Source organism: Dama dama, chromosome 17, assembly GCF_033118175.1.
Source record: "Dama dama isolate Ldn47 chromosome 17, ASM3311817v1, whole genome shotgun sequence".
Classification (NCBI taxonomy): domain Eukaryota; kingdom Metazoa; phylum Chordata; class Mammalia; order Artiodactyla; family Cervidae; genus Dama; species Dama dama.
This window is the reverse complement of record NC_083697.1, coordinates 31785744-31804545: the sequence shown is the minus strand read 5'-3', so window position 1 is coordinate 31804545 and position 18802 is coordinate 31785744. Positions and strand designations below refer to the sequence as shown.

The following is an 18802-nucleotide window of genomic DNA, read 5'->3' as shown; positions in this document are numbered from 1 at the left end:
TGACTACAGTCAATGCTAATGAGAGTAGGAAAAATGATGACATAGATTTTGCTTTATAGTCCTAAGAGTTGTGCCAAATCATTCAAACTTTCTGGAGAGTTAGTTAGAAATCAGTTTCACTCTAATCATGTCTCTATTCTTTCCCCTAGTAATTCTTACTTAAGGAAACCAGGCAAGTCAAAGTTATAAACAATATACATTATAATATTCAGAACAATGGAAACAATTGTTTTGATTAAGGTAGTTGCTGATTAAGGATATTTGGACATATTCAAATGATGAAATATAAAACAACTATTTAAAATTATAAAGCATTTTGAAATCATGAGAAAACATTTTAGAACAAGCAAACAGTAAATGTTCAGTATACGGTGGCTTTCACTGGCAAAAAACACAACCCTAAAATGTGAAACTGCTTATATGACATGATCTCTACCATATAAAAATTATTTTAAGAGACTCAAAAGAAATATGCTAAAATTTTACCAGCTTATGTCTGAAATTGCAATGATCTTTTTTCTTTTTTGTGTGATTTTCTTATTGGCACAAATTACAGCAAGTTAGTGTCATTTGTATGATCAGAAGTTAAATGTTATCGCTAAATGATGTCATCTTATTGTCCTTGTGTCAACAGACAATCACATGCCTGGCAGCCATTGCCTGGAAAAAGAACTCTCTTTCACTTGAGAAAGTGGAGGTTGAGCCACCAAAGGCTGGGGAAGTTCGTATTAAGGTAAATTTAAATCTTTGAACTTGTACTTGTGAAGGCAAGTGTAAGGAAATCTTATTTCATGTATCAAAGTTGTTCCCAGTGTTCCAGCACTCCTACTACTGATACTGAAACAGCTAGTCAGTATCCCTGCCTGTATGCTTTCTGGCTGAATTCCAGGCAGAGCAGTAATACAGTGGCTATGCTACAGGAAATGTTTCATTTCTATGATCAATATAAGTAGATTGAGTCTATCCACAAACAAGAAAACTTAGGCCATTAACTGAGAAGTTTTCAAACTTCTCAATGCCAATTAAACCTTGCAGCAGTTAAACTCATTTTTACATTACTAACTTAATGTTTTCAATATGCTAGTTTAAAATCAATTTTTCCCAGAGGACTGGGAAAACATTCCACAATACTGGTTTGGAATTTGGTTTCTCAATGGTGGTGCTATGGATACATGGTCAAAAATCCTACATTGGATAGAATAGACTCTAATATTGCAAACTAGTTGATGACATAGGGTGTACAGAGTAGATTTCAAAAGACCTAGTTTATTTCCAGATCTGAACGTGCACCATGAGAGTGGGTGAGTCATTTTAGTCTTTGAGTCTCCCTTTCCACATCTCAAATTAGGGGTAATTAGACCTGCCCTGTGTTTCTCTGAGTACTATTATCAATAATCAAATGAGATTATTCATGTAAAAAAATTATTCATAATAAGTCTCAGACAAAAGAAAAATTCCAAACTAATTTATCCTTGGCCACTTAATTCCTACCCAGATGATATCTACAGGGATCTGTGGTTCTGATGATCATGCTATAAAAGGAATAATCCCAGTGAAGTGTCCCTTCACCCCAGGCCATGAAGGAGCTGGAATTGTGGAAAGTGTTGGTGAAGGAGTGAGCTCAGTGAAACCAGGTGGAAATGGGCCACAAAAATCTCTGCACAAACAGCCCACCACCAAAATGCATTAGCATATTTACAGGAGAAATAAGTTGGTTTGCTTCTAAATTGTTTTACCTAATTACATATCTTGGTAGTAAATGTATCCAGTGATTCCAAGAGTCACACAGTTTCTCCACTGTCAGCGCTAGCAATCCAGAGTGGCAGTGCCTGAGACAAGTAACTAGTTGAGATAGGACCAGTGTACTTCTAAATAGATCATAATCTCCTTAGGAACAGGGTCTGCTTCTTTTTTTTCTTCCAAAAAACAATAAAACTATATTATAAACATTAAACTTGCCAAGTGACTAGATTTTGTTACTGAAACTAAAAGAAATTATAGTTACATGACACAATAGAAGGGTTAGCTAATATGAAAATCACAATCATATGCAATATAAATGTATCAAAGCAATATAAACTTACACATAGTTTTGTTGATCAAACATATGTCAGTAAAAACTTTTTTCTAATGAATTATTTGTCAGCAGGAAGGGAAATTTTATAATCTGGCAAGTTAATTTATTCTGACATAGCTGCAGAAGAATTTACTGTTTCCTTTTTTATTGAAATACAGTTGACACACACACAATACTACACTACAAGAATTCCCTAGCAGTCCAGTGGTTAGGACTCCATGCTGTCCTGTCAACAGCTTGGGTTCAAAGCCTGACTGGGGAACAAAGATCTTACAAGCTGCATAGTGTGGCCTATAAAAATATGTGTGTGTGTGTGTGTGTGTGTGTGTGTGTGTGAGTTCAGTTCAGTCGTTCAGTTGTGTCCAACTTTTTGGGACCCCATGGACTGCAGCATGCCAGGCTTCCCTGTCCATCACCAACTCCTGGAGTTTACTCAAACTCATGTCCATTGAGTTGGAGATGTCATCCAACCATAACATTCTCTGTCATCCTCTTCTCCTCCTGCCTTCAAACTTTCCAGCATCAGGGTCTTTTCCAATCAGTCACTTTTTTGCATCAGGTGGCCAAAGTATTGGAATTTTGGCTTCAGCATCAGTCTTCCAATGAATATTCAGGACTGATTTCCTTTAGGATTAACTGGTTTGATCTCCTAGCAGTCCAGGAACTCTCAAGAGTCTTCTCCAACACAACAGTTCAAAAGCATCAATTCTTCAGCACTCAGCTTTCTTTATATTCCAACTCTCACATCCATATGTGACTACTGAAAGAACCATAGCTTTGACTAGATGGACCTTTGTTGGCAAAGTAATGTCTCTGCTTTTTAGTATGCTGAATAGCGTGGTCATAGTTTTTCATCCAAGGAACAAGCGTCTTTTAATTTCATGACTGTGGTCACCATCTGCATTGATTTTGGAGCCCAAGAAAATAAAGTCTGTCACTGTTTTAATCATTTCTCCATCTCTTTGCCATGGAGTGATGGGACCAGATGCCATGATCTGGTTCACATAATGAACAATAATGTAAGATATGCTGAGGCAAGAGAAAAGTTTAGAAAGAATGGCAAAGATTGGTGAAAGGTAGCTGGAAAGAACATAAAAGAAGGAACAAAAATTTAGAAAAGAATTGTGTTAGGACAGAAACCTAAGTCAAACTGCAAAATGGGTATTCAGTGGCTCAGGTTGCCAAATAATACATGTCATCTGGTTTTAGAAACAGAAGTATCTAGAGCAAGCTTTCCCAACCTTGCCAGTCAGTCTGTAATAGGTATTTACTGATTGCCTGCTGTTCCTCAGTATTTCCTGTGTTGATGGAAACAATGATGAGTAAAAATGGTAGAAATAAAACAGTGCCTCTCCATCTCTGATGGAGACCTGCCTTTATTTTAAAACTCATTTATCTTATCTTGTTTTTTAATTTACCATTTTGTCTTTCTGCCTCCATACTTTCATTTAATATTTTCAATCTGTTCTTTTTGTTTAAGCTTACTCTTTTCAGGGAAGAATTTTAAAAATTAAATATTACATCATTGGTTTTTGGAAAATTATGTATAATTATTGCTTAAAAACATTACATAATCATATAATTATGAGGTAAGAATTAGTTGAAACTTCACAATGATAGCATAGACACTATTAACTTTTGAGTAAACATCCTTTCAGAACACGTTCTTTTCTATTCTTTTCCACTCCATTCCATTATCTGTCTGTGGAATCTATCTACACATTATTTATAAAAAAGGTATATAGCCTTATGCAAATGAGATTATACTTAAATCAGTGTTTTTCAAAATGTAGTTTGGCAAGATCACCAGCATCAAACCACCCAGAGTTACTGGGATCTGCCTCTGAGTGAATGAATAGAACCCCCATGTCTGGGGTTTTAGACAGTTTGACTTCCCATTTTTACCTTATTTTCCATTTTTGATTAAGTAATGTAAATGCTTATAAGAACCTATAATGAGAAAACAATTTATCGTTCCCAACTTCATTAAACAGAGGTGTACACACTTAAAATTTCCTGTTTTTAGATCTTTTGGTAGTTACTCCATGGGATGAGGTTATATGCCTATGCCTTATTTATCAATTTTAAACAAAATATATTAATACATTGCATAAGTAACAGCCAACTCTACCTTTCTTCCTCTTCCTTAAAACTTATTATTATTTGTAGTTCTATTGGTTACATTTATAATTTTAAATTGAAATGATGGAAGTAAGATAATTAGTATTTAGTTCTCTCATATTAAAATTCATATTCTAAGATAAGATGTCATATTTTTCAAGAAAAAGCAATAATAAGAATGAAAAATGAAAAGACATGATAGAAAATAGGAAAAGATTCGGGAAGTAATAGGTAGATCAGGTACGAGAAGAAGGGACCAAAAGGGTCAGGAGTGGTTTCTGCCTTGCTCTGGCCACTTAGCATGATCCTGTCTTCAGATATGGAAGTGTGAAATCCTACCAATAAGGACAGTACAGTTTATATTTATTACTTCTATCACACTTCTTGAGTACAATCTCAAAAATGACAAAATGATATTGGTTCATTTCCAAAGCAAAGCATTCAGTGTCACGATAATCCAAGTCTGTGCCCCAACCATTAATGCTGAAGAAGCTGAACGGTTCTATGAAGACCTACAAGACCTTCAAGAACTAATACCAAAAAAAAGATGTCCTTTTCATCATAGAGGACTGGAATGAAAAAGTAGGAAGTCAAGAGATACCTGGAGTAACAGGCAAGTTTGGCCTTGGAGTACAAAATGAATAGGGTAAAGGCTAACAGAGTTTTGCCAAGAGAACACGGGTCATAGCAAGCAGTCTCTTCCAACAACACAAGAGACAACTCCACACATGGACATCCCAGATGGTCAATACTGAAATCCGATTGATTATAGTCTTTGCAGCTGAAGATGGAGAAGCTCTATACAGTCAGCAAAAACAAGACCCGGAGCTGACTGTGGCTTAGATCATGAACCCCTTATTGCAAAATTCAGACTTAAATTGAAAAAAGCAGGGAAAACTCCTAGACCATTCAGGTATGACCTAAATCAAATCCCTTATGATTATACAGTAAAAGTGGCAAATAGATTGAAGGGATTAGTTCTGATAGACAGAGTGCCTGAAGAACTATGGAAGGAGGTTCAAAACATGATACAGGAGGCGGTGATCAAAACCATACCCAAGAAAAATAAAGACAAAATGGTTATCTGAGGAGGTCTTACAAAGAGCAGAGAAGAGAAGAGAAGTGAAAGGCAAAGGAGAAAAGGAAAGTTATACCCATCTGAATGCAGAGTTCCAAAGAGTAGCAAGGAGAGAGAGATAAGAAAGACTTCCTCAGTGATCAATGCAAAGAAATAGAGGAAAACAATAGAATGGGAAAGACTAGGGATCTCTTCAAGAAAATTGAGATACCAAGGGAACATTTCATGCAAAGATGGGCACAATAAAGGACAGAAATGGTATGGACCTAATAGAAGCAGAAGATATTAGGAAGAGGTGGCAAGAATACAAGAACTATACAAAAAGGTCTTAATGATCGAGATAACCACGATGGTGTGGTCACTTATCTAGAGTCACATTTCCTGGAGTGTGAAATTCAGTGGGACTTAGGAAGGATCACTACAAACAAGGCTAGTGGAGATGATGGAATTCAAGGTGAGCTATTCCAAATCCTAAAAGATGATGCTGTGAAAGTGCTGCACTCAATATGCCAGCAGATGTGAAAAACTCAGCAGTGGCCACAGGACTGGAAAAGGTCAGTTTTCATTCCAATTCCAAAGAAGAGCAATGACAAAGAATGTTCAAACTACCTCACAATTGCACTCATTTCACATGCTAGGAAGATAATGCTCAAAATCCTTCAAACTAGGCTTCAACAGTATATGAACTAAGAACTTCCAAATGTACAAGCTAGATTTAGAAAAGGCAGAGGAACCAAAGATCAAACTACTAATATCTGTTGTATCATAGAAAAAGCAAGGGAATTCCAGAAAAATATCTACTTCTGCTTCATTGATTACTCTAAAGCCTTTGGCTATGTGGATCACAACATATAACTTGTGAATTATATTTCATGGAAAGAAAGAAAGAAGGAAGGAAGGAAGGAAGAAAAAGAAAGAAAGAAAAAGCCACTCAGTCGTGTCTGACTCTTTGCAATCCCGTGGACTGTAGCCTGCCAGGCTCCTCTGTCCATGGAATTTTCCAGGTAAGGATACTGAAGTGGATTGCCATTTCATTCTCCAGGAGATCTTGACCCAGGTTTTGAACCTGGGTCTCCTGCACTGCAGGCAGCCTCTTTACCATCTGAGCCAGTCTTAGATAATTAAGATAGTTGAAATCATAGGATCAGGGACTTAGACACAGAAAGGAATGGTGTAAAAAAATACTATAAATTATTTGTATATCATTAGCAGTCCACAGTCAAATCTGACCAAGTTTTATTCTCTAGATGTTTTAATAATGTTACAAAAAGTGTTGAGACAAATGAGATCACAGGGCAGAGAGTTACCATCTCTATTTACTGACCATAGGCGTTTAATAGGCATACCACACTCTAAAGAAAAATCCTCTAGGCCTGAACAGAGAGTTTCTATCCCTAGGGTTGTTAATAGTGATGCCTTTTACTCTAGTTTTATTTTTTAATCTGTTTAAAGATGCTTGAGTCAGCTTTCAATTATATTAGATCCTTGAAGAGTAGGATCTTGCTTTCTATCAAAGCAAGAGCATATTAATTAGCAGCAAGGGAAATTATTTAGTCATGGAATTGATAGTGAAACTTTATTTTATGAAAATTCCCAGTTGATTCTCCAAATTGACTTTGCCACATTGATAGGATAGTCCTCTCACAACTGACTGCCACAGCTGAGAAGTGAAGACTTTTTCCCAGGTAGCTTTCCTTGTCAGCTTTAATTTTAACATTGGAAACTTCAGGAGAGATAATTAGAAAATTAATTAACATTGGAAGTAAAAAGCACATTTTAACAAATTGAAGCTATTTGGGGAATTAAGAAGATGGGACCAGAACAGATATGTATTTTATTTTTTCCCAGTAAGATAGCAGACATTTTGTTTATACTGCCATGTAGCCTTTCACTTATTAACCTATTCATTTTCTATTTCTTTTCTTTTCTGTTTTTTCTTCTTTTTAGTCAGGGAGGCTCAGTACCTTAGTGTCACTTCAAACTCCTCCCTTTCTGCTGCTTTTCATGTAATTTCATTTGTTTCCTGCTTGTTCTACTTTTTCAATGATTTCTGCTTCCATCCTCTTGTCTCCACTCCAGTACAGGTACTCTATTTAATTATTTATCCCTCAGACTACTATAATAGATTAACAATGTGTCTTGTGTTATTGGCCACTTCTCATTCCAATCATCTTTCTCTCTGTTGCCAGTTTAATTTTCTCAAGACATACATTCAATTATATCCTTCTACCACGAGCCTTGTAAGCCCAGCTTCCAACAACATTCTGACATAAAAAGGGGGAAAAGTCCTTCAAGTGATTCCCACTGAATGCATTTATTTATTCATTCTGTTTTTTCTCTTGCTCTTTTAAAAGATGCAATATCCAGTAAATCCCAAGGGTATACATAAAGACTAATGCAATGAACTGAACCATCATATATCTGTTAGTTGGACTAAGAAATGAACTGAAGTTATGACAAATCTAGACAGTGTTTTAGAAAGCAGAGACATCACTTTGCTGACAAAGGTCCATACAGTCAAAGCTATGATCTTTCCAGTAGTCAAGTAGGGATGAGAGAGTTGGACCATAAAGAAGAATGAGGGCTGCAGAACTGATGCTTTCAAATTGTGGTACTGGAGAAGATCTGAGAGTCACTTCAGCTTCAAGGAGATCAAACCAGTCAATCCTAAAGGAAATCAACCTGGAATATTCATTGGAAGTTCTGATGCTGAAGCTGAAGTGCCAATATTTTGGCCACATGATGTGAAGAGCCAATTCATTGGAAAAGACCCTGGTGCTGGGAAGAATTGAAGGCAAAAGGAGAAGAGGGCAGCAGAGGATGAGATGTTTAGATAGCATCACTGACTAAATGGACATGAGTTTGAGCAAACGCTGGCAGACAGTGAAGGACAGGGAAGCCTGGCGTGCTGCCGTCCATGGGGTTGCAAAAAGTCAGACACAACTTAATTACTGAACAACAGGAACAACATACCTCATTTCATTGCACTTTGCTTTATTGAGCTTTGCAGATATTGCGTTTTTCACAGATTGAAGGTTTGTGGCAATCTTGTAGCTGAGCTAGATTATAAGTGATATTTTTCCAGCAGCATTTGCTTACTTTATATCTCTGTCACATTTTGGTAATTCTTGCAATATGTCAAAGTTTTTCATTATTATTACAATTGTTATGATAATCTGTGATCAATGATCTTTGATGTTATTATTGCAAAAATGTTAAGACTTGCTGAAGGCTCAGATGATGATTTCCATTTTTTAGCAATAAAGTATTTTTTAAAAAAGGTATTGTACATTTTTTAGCCATATGCTATTATATACTTAATAGACTAAAATATAATGTAAACATAACTTTTATATGTACTTGGAAACCAAAAAATTTCTGTGATTTACTTTATTAGTATTCTCTGGGACCAGACCTGCAATATCTCTGAAGTATGCTTGTAATTTATTTTTTCTCAGTAAATCATTAATCAGCAAGTGTTTCAAACATGTTTTCATAAAAAATTTACTTTGCGTTTTCTTGTAATGGAAAGAAAATGTCTTTCTTTGGTTAGTTTTCTTTCTTACTCCTAATCCTGTATGGGTGTAATTTTGTTTTCTCTCTTTTTCTTGATTATGCTTTGCTCAAGGTCACTGAGGGTGGTATAGGCCCTGGTGAAAACTGCTTTTCAGACAATCTAGAAAGAGCAAACTGGCTTGAAATCTTTACATGGGATCTCTGTGGATATTCTATATAGTCAGGCCTGAGGCTCTGGCCTGGTAATTTGTGTAAGTGCCCTTTCCTTATCTCAACCTAGATCTTGCCAGTTTCTTCTATGTTATTATGTAGTCTAATTGTATACCACGCAGGTAGGGAGGAGTATGTGTGGCACTCCTGTGATCCACTTGAGTATCTCCCAATATTCCATTGCCCAGTTGTAACTGTGAAAAGACACATGCAGCAACCATAGCTCAGGAATGCTATGATTCCTCAAGCCATTTATGAACCTGCTTGAAAGCATGTGTGCTTTCTTTAGAAAGCCTCATGATGTTAGTAATTAACCTTTTCATACCCTCTTGGCCTCATCGGTGACATGTGACGTGATCAGTGACATATGTGACATCATCAGTGCACATTTGAAGAGATTTTAAGTGAGAGATCCACATTTCTAAAACCAGATTGTTCACTAGGACTTGTAGGACTTTACAAAGAACTTTGCTCTTGCTGCTGCCTATGGCTCTGTCACCAACAAAGATCCTGTTTCTCACTTTTAGGGGAAAATACCTATGGCACATTAAGCCAGGGGTTAGCGCTACAGAGCCAGCATTGCTGTAGAGGAGGCCCTAAACCCTGGCAATGCTGATAGGAGAATCTCTGGTGGAAGAAACTAAATACAAATAGAGTAGAGAGGATTTCCTCCAAGTGTGGCTAGTAACTACCCTAAAAATACAACTATTTGACCCAGCTATAAATACAAAACTACTGAAACCTTTATAAAATAGAAAAACAAACAAAAGAAGTTTTTGTGTTTCTATAATGTAGGTTATAAATTAATATCTGCTGAGATACAACAATTGACAAATTTTCATGAACTTAATATTAGGACTCAGGGTATAGCTATAATTGGGGATCCTACTACAAAAAAGCAAGAGAGTTCCAGAAAAACATCTATTTCTGCTTTATTGACTACGCCAAAGCCTTCGACTGCATGGATCACAATAAACTGTGGAAAATTCTGAAAGAGATGGGAATACCAGACCACCTGACCTGCCTCTTGAGAAACTTATATGCAAGTCAGGGAGCAACAGTTAGAACTGGACATGGAACAACAGACTGGTTCCAAATAGGAAAAGGAGTATGTCAAGGCTGCATATTGTCACCCTGCTTATTTAACTTGTATGCAGAGTACATCATGAGAAACGCTGGACTGGATGAAACACAAACTGGAATCAAGATTGCTGGGAGAAATATCAATAACCTCAGATATGCAGACAATACCACCCTTATGGCAGAAAGTGAAGAGGAACTAAAAAGCCTCTTGATGAAAGTGAAAGAGGAGAGTGAAAAAGTTGGCTTAAAGCTCAACATTCAGAAAACTAGGAACATGGCAACCGGTCCCATCACCTCATGGGAAATAGATGGGGAGACATGGAAACAGTGTCAGACTTTATTTTGGGGGGGCTCCAAAATCACTGCAGATGGTGAATGCAGCCATGAAATTAAAAGATGCTTACTCCTTGGAAGGAAAGTTATGACCAACCTAGATAGTGTATTAAAAAGCAGAGACATTACTTTGTCAACAAAGGTCCATCTGGTCAAGGTTATGGTTTTTCTAGTGGTCATGTATGGATGTGAGAGTTGGACTGTGAAGAAAGCTGAGCGCCGAAGAATTGATGCTTTTGAACTGTGGTGTTGGAGAAGACTCTTGAGAGTCCCTTGGACTGCAAGGAGATCCACCCAATCCATCCTAAAGGAGATCAGTCCTGGGTATACATTGGAAGGACTGATGCTGAAGCTGAAACTCCAATACTTTGTCCACCTCATGCGAAGAGTTGACTTATTGGAAAAGACCCTGATGCTGGGAGGGATTGGGGGCAGGAGGAGAAGGGGACGACAGAGGATGAGATGGCTGGATGGCATCATCGACTCAATGGGCATGAGTTTGAGTAAACTCTGGGAGTTGGTGATGGACAGGGAGGCCTGGCGTGCTGCGATTCATGGGGTCGCAAAGAGTCAGACACGACTGAGCAACTGAACTGAACTATGTTTAAACCAGGAGATTTGACTAAATTTAAGTAAAAGGCTCTCTATACTCTTAGGGGAGTGACCAAATATGAAACAAAGGAAAATTAGGTATTCCTTATCTTAATGATCAGAACTATTGCCTTGCTTAAATTTCCCATGGTCATATAGCATCCTTGTCCTAAAATATCTCCTAGTGGTTATGCACACTCTGGCCCAACAAGTAATAAGATAAATCTCTGGCACTTAAAATTGGCTTTCAAAAATAACCCCTCACCCCCAGTTAAAATAGTTGATACAGCATAATATAAATTAAAATAGGACTTTTAAGGATTGAAACCCATTATTCACTACCTAATTAAAGAAGGGATGGTTATCTCCACTCTCTCTCCATTTAACAACCCAATTTGGCCTGTTCTCAAATCTGGGAAGAATGATTGGCTCCTTATGATGGCCCACCACAACTTTAATGTTGTGGGTATACTGTTAAGGACCCTGAAAGTGAAAGTATTAGCCACTCAGTCATGTCCAACTCTTTGGGACCCCATGGACTGTAGCCTGCCAGGCTTCTCTTTCCATGGAATTCTCCAGGCAAGAATATTGGAATGGCGTCCCTGACCCAGGGATCAGACCTGAGTCTCAGGCACTGCCGGCAGCTTCCTTACCATTTGAGCCATTAGAGAATCCCCACTGAGGTCCCTATACCAATATTATTGAAATGAATTATTATTTTCTGCAAACAGTTTTTGTAGTTACAGCTCTTATATTTAGGTCCTTGATCCATTTTGATTCAGAATGGATCATATGGGGTGAGATAGGGAACCAACTTTATTTTTTTGCATGTGAGTATCATCATGTCAGCATTATTTGTTGAAAACAAATTCTTTACCAACTGAATGGTCCTGGCACCCTTGTCAAAAATCAATTCATCACAAATGTATGGATCATAGACAATAAACTAGGGCAATTAATTGTAGGGCTCAATTCTTCTGTTTCCTTTCACTCCAAATACCCTTTCATTGCCTAATGTTCTGTGTCTTAAAACCATTGTCATATACAGATGTGAAAGATATATACATTATATACATAATACATGTATATGTATATATTATACACATTTATATTTTATATACAAATATCATACATGCATTTTTTTTCAGTTTTTTTCAGATGGGAGGGTAAATCTCATTTTAGTTACTCATTCTTGACTAGAAGTGGAAGTCTAGGATTAATTCATACTTTTTCCAAATGATTATTTTTTTAATATATGGAAAAAATGACATAAGATCTGTCCTCTTAGTAACTGTTGAAGTGTACCACACATTGTTGTTAACAGGCACAATATTGTACAGACTTCTAGATCCTTTTCATCTTTCTTAATTGAAACTTTATACCCATTGAACAGCAACTCCCTGTTTCCCCTTTCCATAGTCCCTGGCAACTGCTATTCCATTTTCTGCTTCTATGAGTTTGACTACCTTAGATACCTCATAAAAGGGGAATCATGCAGTTGTCTGTGACTGACTTATTTCCACTTAGAATAATGTCCTTCAGGTTTATCCAAGTTATCACATATGACAAGATTTCCTTCCTTTATAAGATTTCTTAGTATTCCATTGAATGCATATACCAGATTTCTTTATTTCAAACATTCTAGTGTAACAATGAGGAGGGGATTAATGTTATTTTCCCTTATATTTTATATGATTGATTGTTGTTGTTTAGCCACTAAGTCACATCTGGCTGTTCTGCAAACCCATGGACTGTAGCCTACCAGGATCCTCTGTCTATGGGCAAGAATACTGGAGTGGGTTGTCATTTCCTCATGCAGGAGATCTTCCTGACCAGAGACTGAACCTGCATCTCCAGTATTGGCAGGTAGATTCTTTACCACTGAGCCACCAGCGAAGACCCATATGACTGATTACTGATGATAAAAAGAAAAATGCTACTCTTAAGTGAAATTTCAGATCTTGTATAGTAGAGGGGAAAATGTAATAAAGGAGAAATAAAAGTTTTGCATTAAAAAACCCATTGGTTGTTAAGGAGTGTGTTTCTAATTTCCATAGATTTGTGCTTTTTCCAGCTTTCCTTGTGTTATTGATTTCTAGTTTCAATACTGTTGTGATTACAAAAGATACTATATATGATTTCAGAAATCTTTTAAAATTTGTTAATATTTGTTTTGTGACCGAGAATATGATATATCCTGGAGAACTTCCATGTGCACTTGACTTGAGAGAAGTGTATATTCTGCTGCCATTTGATGGAAAATTCTGTGTATGTCTACTTGGTCTAAGTTGTTCAAGACCATTATTTCCATATTGATTTTTTATCTGGTTGGTCTGTCTATGGTTCAATGTGAAGTATTGAAATTCCCTATATTGCATTGCTGCCTATTTCTGCTCAGCTCTGTTAAAATTTGCTTAATATATTTAGCATCCTTTGATGTTCAGTTCAGTTCAGTTCAGTCACTCAGTTGTGTCCGACTCTTTGCGACCCCATGAATTGCAGCATGCCAGGCCTCCCTGTCCAACACCAACTCCCGGAGTTTACTCAAACCCATGCCCATCGAGTCGGTGATGCCATCCAGCCCATCTCATCCTCTGTCGTCCCCTTCTCCTCCTGCCTGCAATCCCTCCCAGCATCAGGGTCTTTTCCAATGAGTCAACTCTTCACATGAGGTGGCCAAAGTTTTGGAGTTTCAGCTTCAGCATTAGTCCTTTGATGTTAGGTTCATGTGTATTTACAATTGTTATATCCTCTTGATGAATTGACCCCTTCATAATTATATAATGATCTTCTTTTTCTCCTGTCACATTTGTTGACTTAAAGTCTATTTCGTCTAATATAGATAGCTACTTTTCTTCTCTTTTGCTTTCTATTTTCATGGAATATCTTTCCCCACACCTGTACTTTCAGCCTCTGTGTGTCCTTGGAGCTAAAGTGAGTCTCTTGTAGACAGCATATAGTTGGGTCTTGCCCTTCTTTTTTTCCTTTTAAAATCCATTGTCAAGTCTATATCTTTTTGTTGGAGAATATAATCCATTTATATTTAATTATTGATAGGTGAGGATTTACTATAGTCATTGTTTTCTGGCTGTTTTGTAACTCCTAGTTCCTTTCTTTCTTTCTTTTCTTCCTTTCTTATTTGATAATTTTCTGCAGTTATGTGCTTTGATTGTTTTCTCTTGTGTACTTATTATAGGTTTTTGCTTTGTGGTTACCATGAATATTACATAAAATACATTTTGTTTTAAATAAAAGACAACATTTCTACCTCTTTCTTTCCCCTACTGCCACGTTTCATTTTCAATGTCTCTTTTTATATTGCACATTCATTAATAAATTATTATAGCTAGATTCATTTTTAGTGCTTTTTTTTTTAATCTTTATATTAAAGTGATTTACACACCACTTTTATGGTATTAGAATATTCTCAATTTGACTATATACTTACCTTTATGAATTTGTTTTCTATTTTCAAAAGTTTTTATGTTATTAATTAGCATCATTTCATTTCAGCTTGAAGAACTTTAGTTTTTCTTGTAAGCCTGGTCTAGTGATGATTAAACTCCCTCAGATCTTTTATGTCTTTATCTCTTTATTTCTTCTTCATTTCAGAAGGACAGTTTTTCTAGGCAAAGTATTCTTGGTTGGCCAATTTTTCAGAATTGAGCACTATGAATATACCATTCTATTCTCTCTTGACCTGCAAGGTTTCTGTTGATAGCCTTATAAGGATTTCACATATGAGATGAATTTTTTCTCTCTTTTTTTTAAATTTCAAAATTCTTTGATTTTTGATGTTTTATTATAGTGTGTCTCAATGAAATCTTCTTTTTAAAAATTATTTTTTAATTAAAAAATTTTGTTTATATATTTTGGCCACATTGCAAAACATGTGGGATCTTTGTTCTCTGACCAAGCATTGAATCCATGCTCCCTGCTTTGGAAGCACAGAGTCTTAACCACTGGACTTCCAGGGACGTCCAAATGAAATCCTCTTTTGATTGAATTTGTTTGGGGACCTTCAGGTATACGGATGTCCATATCTCTCTTCAGATTTGGGAATTTTTTAGCCATTATTTCTTTAATTATACTTTCTTCCTCTTTCTTTCTCTGTTCTCTTTATGATATTATCATAATGAAATACTATTTTGCCTGATGGTGTCCCATAATTCACATGAGCTTTCTTCACTCTTTTGAGTTGGATTGAATTATCTCTAACTGTGTTCCCTTATAACTCGCTGAGCTTCCTTCAAATAATAAGTTTTTTGTTAGGCAATTTGTGTATCTCCATTTCTTTGAGGTTCTCTACTAAAATATTATTGTGTTCCTTTGGTAATGTCATGTTTTCTTGGTTTTTCATGTTCTTCAAAGTCTTGTATTGTTGTTTTCACATTTGAAGAAGCAGTAACCTCCTCCACTCTTTACAAGCAGGTTTTGGATTCACCTGTTAGTCCAGCTAGGGATTCTGAGGCTTTCTCAGACCTCTCTATAGATGCACCTGCTACGCACTTCTTGTTCCCTATTGGGAGAGGGGCATTCTTAAGATTGTATCCCTTCTCTCAATCCTGCAAAACCAGACCAGGTGTGAAGGGCCCCTCATTTGTTTCCCAAGGACAGTGCCCCAAACTGCTCATGTTTCTGAGCCTCAATCCATCTTGCAGAGTTAGGGCGGCTTTCTGCACTTGCTCATTAGCTGTCTGCAGAGGCTTGCTCTTTCTGGCCATGGGTGGACGGAGCGGGGAAAGGGCCTCAGTGAGGAATTTGGAGTGTTGGGGATGACAGTGGGTCAGCTGGGGTTCATAGATGAGGCATCCCGTGGCTCATCAGTAGAATTCCTGACGGAGTCCATGAAACGGTTAGTAGAAAGAACAGTGAAGTGTTAAGTAGAGTTTCTTTGATGACCTCAGCCCTGGCTGCTGTGTTCCATCCTCTCCCAGTCCTTCCACTTTGCAGACTACTTCAGTAATCTGGGTTAGGTGAGAGAGAACTGGGCCTCTTGGGAACTGTCTCACATGTTGGGGAAACTGGACAGACACTCACTCCCACGCTCTCACTTTCCCCTTTAAGAGAAGTTGTCTGTCACAGGGTCTCTCCTAGCAGCAAACCATGCTGCCTCAAGGGAAGAGTAATGCAGACAAAGTGAAATGTTCTATTTCCCCTCTTCAACGTGTCTGTTCTTAGGACTTTTTTGCTCCAAAAATGTGCTGGAACTTCTTTGCTGGACTCAGACTACCACAAAGGTAGTCTCAACCCTGAGTGGCCACCAAAATCAGTGTTCTGTGGGAGGATGATGGTTAAAATGTTCTATTCTAACTGATGTCATCTAACTGATGTCACTCCCAGACAAATCTCTTTTCTGAGCTTAACAGTCCTACTTATTTTTTTAGTAGTTGCCCTGGTGTTCGCAATATACATTTACAGCTAATACAAATCCATTTAAAAATGACATTATACTGATTCATGGGTAGTGAGTACCTTGTAATAACCAAATGATCCTAATTCTTCCCTCGTTTCCCTTGTATCATTGCTGTCATGTATTTCTCTTATACATAAGCATACAATGTATACATACAAACACACATAATTGAATACATTTTTTCTACTATTGTTTTGAACAAACTATTATCTGCTATTTCATTTTAGAAAAAGTAAAATGAAAGCTTTTACTTTTCCTTTACTTCTTCATTCTCTTTTGCTGTTTTCTTTATACAGATCTGAGCTAGACCTATATAATTTTCCTTCTTTCAGAAGAATTTCTTTTAGCATGTCCTGCAAGGCAGGTGTCCTGGCAATAAATTCCATCAGTTTTTTGTTTATCTGAGAAAGTTTTTATTTTCCTTCAAGCCTTTTCTGTGGATGTGTTTTCTTTGAACTTGTGTATGTAAAGTGCTAATTAGATGGATTTTCCAGTTTCTTTTTTCAGGAGCTTGTTGTATCTTGTTTCCTCTGTTGTCTGTGTAGCTCTGCAGGTTCTCTGATTCTGCAGTAGCAAGCCACTGTGTTCTCCCTGGTCCACCAGGCAGCTCCCCTCTCAGGGCCCTGAATCAGGCCAGAGAGATTACAGTCGTGGACCCTCCTCTGAAATGCCTACTCCTGGATGCACACTCTGTTCCTCACCTTCTCTCTCACTCTGAGTGAGAAGAGACAAAAATTGGTCCATCTGGCAGGCTACTCTCAGAAAAGTTGGTATGAGGGTGGCACGCTCCACTCCTTTCCCTTCCTCCTGAGGGAGAAGTTTCTGGTTGTGCAGCTTCTCTCCATTGAGCAAAGTTATGAAATCAAAGTGTTAGTCACTCAATTGTGTCTGACCCTTTGTGACCCTATGGACTGTAGCCCGCCAAGCTCTTCTGTCCATTGAATTCTCCACACATGAATACTGGAGTGGGTTGTCATTCCCTTCTCCAGGGGATCTTCCCAACCCAGGGACTGAACCTGGGTCTCCTGCATTGCAGGCAGATTCTTTACGATCTAAGCCACCAGGGAAGCCTGAGCAAAGTTATACTGATGCTTTAAGCTGCCTGCCACCCAGACCCCCAGATCGACACATTGTGCTGATTCATCTGCCCCCTGATTGAGAGGTGAGGAGAGACAGAAATTAGTCCTTCAGGCAGCTCTCAGAAAATCGAAAATGTAGGAGGCATGTTCCACTCATCTCTTTCCCTCCCTCCCAGAGAAGTCTCAGGGTGAGATGTTTATCCCAGATAGGCAAAACTGTACCAACTAGGCCTTCCAATTTTCTATATTGTGCTCAGCTGCCTCTGGGCCTCCAACCTATGGTGGTTCTGCCTACAGCTCTGCCAACAGTGAAAAGTGGGGCAAGACAGAAACCAGGGCTCTGAAAATGTGGTGTTGACTCTGAAAAGAAGGGTTCACTCTCTCTTTTCTACCAAAACAAAAGTTGCAGGTTGGGGCCTTTCTCCCTTGATACTGAGCTATGTTAGCTTGGGGGTGGAGCTGATACAGGTAAAGTGATGTTACTTTTCTTACCATTTTCAGTGCGGCTGTTCTTGGTTTTGTGTTTGCTTGTGGTACTGCAACTTCTTAACTGGAAACTTGAATTCACATAAAGATGTTTGGGTTTATGTGAAAGTGCAAGTGTTAGTTGTGTCCGACCCCAGGGACTATAGCCCAACAGGCTCTTCTGTCCATGGAATTCTCCAGGAAAGAATACTGGAGTGGGTTGCCATTTCCTTCTTCAGGGTATCTTCCCAACCCACGAATTGAACCCAGGTCTCCTGCATTGCAAGCAGATTCTTTACCATCTCAGCTACCAGGTTATATCATTACTAAATTGGTGTTTCTGCAGGGAAAGGAGGACTAAGACTTCCTATTCAGCCATCTTGCTGGTCTTACTCTCTGGGATTAGTTTTTCATTGGTAATCCCAGGGTTTATTTTCAGTTTTATGTTGCAGGTAATATGTAATTAGGTAGAATGATCTTCAGATTTTGCCTTGGTGTCTAATAAGATACTTTTACACAGCTAATATCTGAGATGTTATAGAAAATGTGTTAGTGATTTAAAATACTAGTTTTTAATGTATAAAACTCAATTTTTGCTGTTTGGATGGTTACATAGGAGACATTATAAGAAGCACTTGGTAAAGTTCTTATAAATAGTGTTCAAAAAGAGCATTCATATTTTAAAAATATATAGCTACATAAGACTAATTCAATGTGTAGTCACACTTGATATCTGGTACCCTTCCTCTGTTTCTAAAACCAACAGTCAGTAGCATTGACTAGTTTGGTTGCCTGAAATGCAAAACCAGTGCCCAAACTAATCTTCTCCACCA

General features: G+C 37.7%; 1 long non-coding RNA gene across 3 annotated transcripts in view; it reads left to right on the top strand.

Moving 5' to 3' along the window:
• Positions 1-18802, top strand: part of LOC133071703 (uncharacterized) — a 178003-nt gene that overhangs the window by 137404 nt on the left and 21797 nt on the right. For all 3 annotated transcript variants that reach the window (XR_009696507.1, XR_009696505.1, XR_009696506.1), the window contains exon 3: positions 635-733. This is a non-coding gene — a long non-coding RNA (uncharacterized LOC133071703). The remainder of the gene's footprint in view (positions 1-634; positions 734-18802) is intronic.